Source organism: Lissotriton helveticus, chromosome 7, assembly GCF_964261635.1.
Source record: "Lissotriton helveticus chromosome 7, aLisHel1.1, whole genome shotgun sequence".
Taxonomy (NCBI): domain Eukaryota; kingdom Metazoa; phylum Chordata; class Amphibia; order Caudata; family Salamandridae; genus Lissotriton; species Lissotriton helveticus.
Window position 1 is genome coordinate 1424526265 of NC_136068.1, and position 8375 is coordinate 1424534639.

An 8375-nucleotide genomic window follows, 5' to 3' on the forward strand; every position below is an offset into this window, starting at 1 on the left:
AGTATCTCGACATACCCGCTGGAGAACAGTACTTCTGAATTACGCAACTCGTATTCTGACAGAAACTAAACCCGGTCTCGAGCGGAGCCGGGTCGGAATTCTCACCGGCACCGCGACCTGTGGTTTTATATCCTTTACCTACAGCCCTGAGGAGTCGCGGGAATAGTGTGTTTTCTTGCGACGAAACACGTGTCGGCTGGCCTTCTATGAACAATAAAAGAGGAACCGAAACAATGGTGGTCCACTCCTTTGCCCATGAATTTTGAACTTTTATGTCCATTGAGACATCTATTTTGCTAGGACTTATATACAAGTGTGCAGCAGGTTTTGTTTTCATTGTATTTAGTGTGTCCTTCAAGCTTTTTGAGGGGTTACAGGGACTTGCTCCTTACCTGCATGCACCTTCTGCCTTACAGCATTTCTCCTGCGCGTTACCTGAGCACTGCGCCCAGTATTTCCCTCAAACCTAAAACCCTGTCCTCTGTTGTTGTATACATTAACTACTGTTGTGGGCCCTTTTTGGTTGTATCAACTTTAAACACACTGTTTGTGAATAGCGATGGGCTTAATAATTTTCGGATGGGTGAATGTCCCTCCCTAATATGCTCCTTAACCCTCACTAAAACCCTCTTACTCCTCCCTTGGCCCCGGCCATTTAGAAGTAAGCATGTTGTTCTTCTACCCACTCCTTGTTGTACCTTCCACATTTACATTTAAGGGCCTAATTACAATGTCGGTGCTGCTAGTTGGAGGGTTCCAATGGAATAAAGGAGCTAGTGGGAAAGACCTCATGATCCCTTAAGGACAGTGTTTCTGCTGTTGGGATTATGATGTCGGTTTCTGACAGCCAATCCATGTCGGCTTTTCCGACATGGTTTGGCTGTCAGAAACTGGCTTTGGGGGCCCCCTTCTTCCCTGGCTTTCCACATTTGGCACTGGGGGGCACCTATGGTGCCCACCTCAGCATCCCTGCACTGTGTGGCAGGCCCCATGAGGTGCCTGCCACACGATGCAGGAATGTTCAGAAACTTACATTTTTCAATGGGAGCTTGTGCTGTGGGCGGCTTCAGCCCCCACACATGCTCCCATTGAAAAATTGATGTTTTCGATTGCACTGACCATGTGGTGTTGCATTTAAATAATGCTGTCTGAACCAACCTCCTGAGGTCGGTCAGTTCCCAATCCGCAAGGGTGTTGGTCGGAGTTAATGAGGGCCTAAGTAGTAAACTCAGATGTGTGAGTATCTCCCCATAGGAAAGATAGGAAAGAGGGAGATTTACATTTGTATGTTTGTAAATTGCATTTAGCATTTTTCTATCTTTCTTTATCACCTTCACCTACAGCGCAACATGTGCCTGCCAAAACACAGATTATTCCCAATTCCCATCCTCCACATTATTAAGTGACCTACACATAACAAATTAAGCCAAGGTCGGCATCCTGAGAATTTTATCAAAGTCAAAATGAGTGCCATCTTGAGCACCTGTCCATCTAAAACACATATGATAATGAACACTAGATTCCCAAACACATGCTTCAGAAATAGCCTACTTTGTTACAGCTTTACATTCAGTCTTTATTCCTTGTTTTTTACTGTTCATCGAAAGCATTTAACATCTCTATAATGGATCTCCATTCTCCCCAAGGATCGATCCCAGAAAATAGAGGCAAATGGCAGATGTTTACCAAAGTATTTGTTTCTTTGCTATTACAGACTACCCGTCACTCCCATCCTTCAACATTTTTCAATGACCATAGAAATAATTTCTGTTATTTATATTATCTACTGCTTGCAAGGTCATGGTTCTACCTTCCTTAATCGTTTTCATAAACTCAATATATTCAGGCTATTCCACTTTTCAATATTTGTCTAGGTGACTTTAATATCTCATGGAACATTAGGGATAGTCAAATCTTTTGTAGACTAAAAGAAATATGTGTATCACCTGATCTCACACAAATAATCTCTCTTCCAACCCACAGCAAAGGCTATTTCCTTGAGTTGTATCTGAATGTATTATAGTTACATTGTCTAAAGAACAGACACTGAACTTGTAAAATTCTCTCTGTTAGAGCATGCGCCAGAATCAGGGATCATGGTTAAGTAAGTTTATATAAGTATGTCTAACATGGTTGCCTGAGTATATAAAAACAAATATAATCTCTGCACCAGTGCCCCATTCATGAATGGTATTACTCACCACACTAACCTATAAAAATCAAACATCTTCTGAATCTAGACCAATCAGACCACTCTGCTCTACCATTCTAATCCATCATTTCCAGCATCCATACTAAAGGTCAAACTCCATCATTAACAATCATTTGAAATGCAGTCGGGCTCGCCTTTGGGACCCTATAAGTATTTAGCCATGCAGCACATTTTTTGCAGCTGGTTGAAACAGTGCTCCAAAATGGCCATGCTTTTTATTTCTAATAGTCAAATAAAGAAAGGACATTATGAACTGCAAAGCCAGAAAAATTACAAAGGAGATAGGTTAAACGTTTGAGTCTAGAGGGGATAATCATCTGTCAAACCACAGGGGGTGTACCAACCCAGCCCTGATATCTGGAAAATAAAATAAATGTGTTGGCTACAAAGGATGAATCAAAAGTACACTAACCTGAATGCCTAATGCGATTTACAGCAATAAAATCTCACATTCAATACTTGTAAATGCTTCAGGCTGTAAATTAAGCTGGTTGCCTCCAAATACCTCTGTACCATTTGTCTGATGGTTCGTGAAAAGTAGCACACTCATTTCAAAGAACAGGCACTTTAATAATGGAGGTCACAATTATTAACATTCTTTGCAAGGCTGCGCCTTGGGCAGATCTCTGTAGCAGGCACATAACCTGCTGAGCAGCCTTGCAGAGCAGCCTATAAATCTGCAACAAATTCAATAGCACCCTCCTTCTTCTTTCTCCATGCGCACAAGGAGCCACAGGTGCGGCAGGCTCAGCCGATAGCTGCGGAGATGGGCAGGAGGAAGGTTGGTTGAAAAACAATGATAAAATGGGCACTGTGCAACAACATCATGCGCAGCACCCGCACATGTTAACCCCTCCCATGCTCGTGACGGAACCGTTCCATCACGAGCCTCGGTGGGCTGTGCTGGTGACGGAACGGTTCCGTCACGGCCCGCTTGCCGCGCCTGCGCTGACGTTCTAATGGGCGGGCGGGTCCGTGACGGAACCGTTCCGTCACAAGCACAGCTCACGTTAGGGCCGTGACGGAGCGGTTCCGTCACAAGCGCGGGACCGCCGCGCGGCCCCGCCTCCCCCTTACGCTGCGGCGGAATAGCCGCCGCAGCGAAGGGGTTAAATTAAGCTGGTGCCGTGATTATGAGCGGCAGCCGTGCATATATATATAAAAAAAGCAACAACATCATGCGCGGCGCCCGTTCATATTAAATTAAGGGGGTGCCGTGATCATGCGCAGTGCCCGTGCATATATTAATCAATTGACGGGCTGCTTGTAAAATCAATGCACGCATTGCGCACTGAATGTTGCAGGAAAGCATGTGGTGCCTGCAGTAGTAAAAACACGTGAAAGAAAGGAGTGCTTACAGACTTAAAAAGACGTCATGTGTAACAACCAATGTAAAGGTGTCAGAAGGCATGGCAGGTTAGAAATAAAGACAAGGCCGTGCTAAGGAGGGACTAACAAGACAATTACTTAATCAATAGCCAGAATTTATGAAGGACAAAGACACAAGCCAAATGAAAATATGGGAGGAAAGCGGGCGGGGCTTTTCTTCCATACTTCACTACAGCAGATTGCCAGAGCAGCGCATGCGCGCTAGCTCAGGCTCAACCGAAAAAAGGGTTTTCCGGTCGGCTAGGTTATACACCTAAGCCAAGCAGAACCCATCACTCTAGTCAGGGTAAGAGAGTTACACACCCAAGAAAACCCTTGATCACCCCCTTGGTAGCTTGGCAGAGCAGTCAAGCTTATACCAGAGGCAATGTGTAAAGCGTGTGCACATGACCCACACACACCAGTGACACACTAGGTACACCACAAAAGAGACTGCACACAAGGTTATATAAAAATAGCCTTTATATTATATATACAACTAAACACATTAGCCCATAAATCACTGTGTAGCATTTAAAGCATCTATAGACCACATAACATAAATCCCTGTGTCTCTAGGCACTTGTCGTAAAGATGCATGTAAACCACATGCGACCATAATCACATAAAACACTGTGCCACTAAGCACTTGTCATTAAGAAGGCACATGAAACATCAGACCCCCCCTGCACTTGTTATGACTTCACATAATCAATTTTGTCATTTTCAAAGTGAGATTACATTAACCAATATGTCATTTTCAATATACCTGTGCTTAAAGCACTAAATCATTGTCAACATAACCCTTAATTGACCTGCACCCTGCACACATCTTACCAAAACAAAATATAATACTCATTTGAAACTCTGCAAACACTTTTGATAAAAACAAATCTACCTTAAAATGTTGAAAATCATAGATCCTCAACAAAAGTGAGCTTAGATTTTCAACAAACAAAGAGGTAGGTGATTATTTTGGAGACCCCACTAACCTAGGGCTAGGGTCAAGCCAATGACTTTAACAGAAAGTGCACATCATGCTGAATGATTCGGTGGTGGTCCCATCCTCCTAGGACCGCCTGAAGCAAAGTGATGGACAAAAATTCAATCAAAAGCAAAGGTTCAGCAAAGCAATATGGGGAGGGATTCCAGAGTGCAGGGAATACCATACTATCAACTACTATCATACTATCAGCTCTCCCCCTGGGTCAGGAGAGCGGCTGCCCTGTTAGGCTCTGTTTTCCTTTGGGTCTTAGGATCTCATGGAGATGCCCATCCCACCGGGCACCTTAACAGTGCTCCATGGTGGAGGGCAGCTCGGGGAGCCTACGCCTGGGTATTCTCACCTGCTCCCTGCCCCAGCAGCCCCCACACATGCTGCCGCAGGACCCGGCAACAGGTATGGAGGTCTGCCTTTGGGCACCGTGCAACAACATCATGTGCAGCACCAGTGCATATTAAATTTAGCGCGCGCTGTTATTATGAGCGGCGCCCGTGCATATATATTTTTTTTAAATGTTAAAATGGGCGCCATGCAACAACATCATGCGCGGCACATGTGCATGTTAAATTAAGTGGGCGCCGTAATCATGCGCAACGCCTGTGCATATATTAATCAATTAAGGGTTCAGTATCAAAAAGAGAGTGAGGATGTATGAGAACTAGTTCATATCTCCTAGGTAAATGCGTTATATCATTGAGAACTAGTCTGTTAAGACTTTGTGGAGGCACATAGGAATGAATATCAATTACCGAATTGGTAAATACCGAATTGGTAAAATAGGGAAAGAGTCAAGGGTGGCAGGGTGTCACATTGACACCCTGTTGCACCCCTGAAGAGTGCTTGTGTGCACATGTTGCACACATACTTGCCCTAAGGCCCAATCATTAAAATTAACTTTTTGGGACCAACGGACAGTTTTTAAACTTCACCTTTCACGTCACCCACACCGCACACACAGCAAATATACCCGCTCCGCTGTAACAAAGGTGTTGTAGCACACCAGGGACACACTCGGTGTAACCAGGTGGGCCTAGGTTGGTGGGTGAGGGCTTCATTAAAAAAGAAAGTCTCTTACTTCTGGCAACACTACTCAGTTTTTGAATCCTCTCACAAAGCCTTGACAGACTAGTTCTCATTGACTTAACATATACTAATCAATTGACAGGCTGCTCGTTATATTAAAGCGTGCATCACATGCTGAATGTTGCAGAAAAGCATGTGGTGCCTGGAATAGTAAAATACATTAAAGAAAGTAGTGCCTACAAACTTAAAACGACGTACCATGTAACAACCACAGTAAAGTGGCCAGTAGCCATTGGAGGTTATAAATGAAGACAAGGCAGTACTAAGGAGAGACTAACAAGCCAATTACTGAAACAGAAGACAGGATTTACAAAGGACAAAGATACAAGCCAATGAAAAATATGGGCTGAGAGTGGCTGGGGTTTCTCTTCAATACTATACCACAGCAGATCGCCAGAGCAGCGTATGCATGCTGGCTCAGGGTCGACCTAAAAATGACATGAAGAATTCTAAAAAAAAAGTCTCTACTCAACAATAGGTGGTTAATTTGAGCAGGGACCACTGGATCTCATTTTAGGGCCCCTCCTGCTGACAGATGGCTACAGCATGTTCCAGGGCCAGATATCAATGAAGGACAAAGTGGATCTCGAAGTGAGAAACATTGGGAGGCAGCTCTGAGAGCCAGCAAGAATACTCAGTGCACTGAGTGCCTTTCAGTAAGGATGGGAAATACAAACACGCACCTCCTTGTGAATCTATTTTATGGAAGGGCCTCAGCAGAAACTCTGGAGAATACTGGGATCAGTGGTACGCATGTGAGGGAGACACTCAGATTACCTACAGCTGACAATAGGGATCGCATCAGGACGAGGTACAGGCTGATTGCCCTTCTCGTTTATATTGCTGTTGCAACCACAGCAGGCACCTGTCTTGTTATTGGAGTGTGCAAGTCAGATCACCAGTGAATGCGCGTGCGCAGTCCCTTCTAGAATGTAAACAGGCCTCATGCCCAGCCGGCACCTCAGCCAAGAGACAATCCGCAGCCGTGGGGAGAATGGCTCTCAACATAGTAGCTGCTTTGCTCTAGCAGGGCCTTTCTCATACCAGGACGGAAGCCAAGTGCTGTGATCTCTTGTGCCAGTATTCCAGGCAGCCTAATGAGCAAATTGAAGGTATTCGACACACAGCTGAAGTAAGCGACGAGGAAAGCCTATAATTCACCAGCAGTGCCTAACCATCGCGGATGGTCAGCAGAAGCGCTCATTTCAGGGCGCCAGAAATGTTTTTCCCTTCATGTGCACTCTGTCTGTGATCCTGTCAGCCTAGACTATTAAGCAAGCTGGAGGAAACGGAGATAATTTCACTAATGACAATTAGCAACAGAGTTTTATTCCGGGATGATGAGGTCGTCGGTTTTAATTGCAAACTTTTCGAGCACGTGACAGAGAACCACCTGCTGCCCTGCCCTAGGAGCGCAGCATGGTGCCATTGCATGGGCTGATTTCATAAAGATGCTGACCAGACACCTCTTAACCTTGGTGGATCTAGACCCAGGCTGGCAGGTCATCATTTTCCTCCAAATGTGTGCGACCTTGCAGTGCCATAACACACGATGGTGCTACCCTGACCCCCACCGCCGTAAGTGATAATTGGAATTTTACACTCCTACATCCTACAGATATTCATAGGTTGTAGGCTGAATTGGCATCCCCTGGGGCTGCAGGTGCCTGCGTTATGTCAGCATTTTTGTACTAGTGCTGCAGAGTCGACTTCTGTTCCCTGGCTATCTCATCACAAAACAACTACCCTGACGATCGGTAAGCAATGATAAAACCGATTGACCATTTCACTGTCATACTTATATGTCACCATTTATGACTTGTCACTTATGACCCAATGACGCTGCTACCGCCGTAACTAACCTGACTTGGGGGACTTCAAGCTCCAGGTTTCTCTGCTCTCCCTGGAGGGAGGAGCGTGCTTGTCGTTGCGCTTGAAAAGTGCCACAAAACCCCAGCAGCGCGAGACGTGCTTGGGCCGCGCCCTGACAAAGTCCGGGCCAAGGGCAGGCCCATCCTTGCCCGTCAAAGTCCGGAGAAGGCTGGGCTGGGCCCCCCCGCAGAGTCCCTCTGGAGGATCCCCTTTTATAAACTTCCCACATAGCTCACACAGCTTGCGGCCTTCTTAGTTCACTTTGTTCCAATCTACTTTGCTTATTTGTTTCCCATTTACATCCCTTCACGCCTATTTTATTTACTCTCAATTATGGGCAAAAGGAAGGGTGGCATTAGTGCTATGGGTGTCTTACCTCCACCTAACACTCGGTCGACCATTGATAATTATTTAACTAGAGATGTGGACATAGTCACTGACAAAATACGTTTGGTGGAACGCCAGCTCTCCCTTACCATGGGTGACAATGCCCCCCTACCTCTCAACCAAAGTCCTTCTGAGTCACCGTCATCGCAGAAGGTTTTAGCAGCAGCATCTACCTCTGAAGCTAGATTGGGCCATGCAGTTCCACGGAGCTAAGTCAAAACTAGGGTGACGATGCAAGACCTATGGGCGATGACTCTGTGCAGACCGGTGGAGGAGTAACTACTGGTGAGGAGCCCTGCAAATCCGATGGGTAGAGTGGCCCTAAGGCCAAGCGCACGAAAAAAACTAGTAGATCCACAAAGCCTAGAAATCCTGCAAGTAACAGTAAAATGGCTTTGCGCAGCAGGGGTGGCATGGATGTTTTGGTTGAGGACTTACTAGTGGCGGATG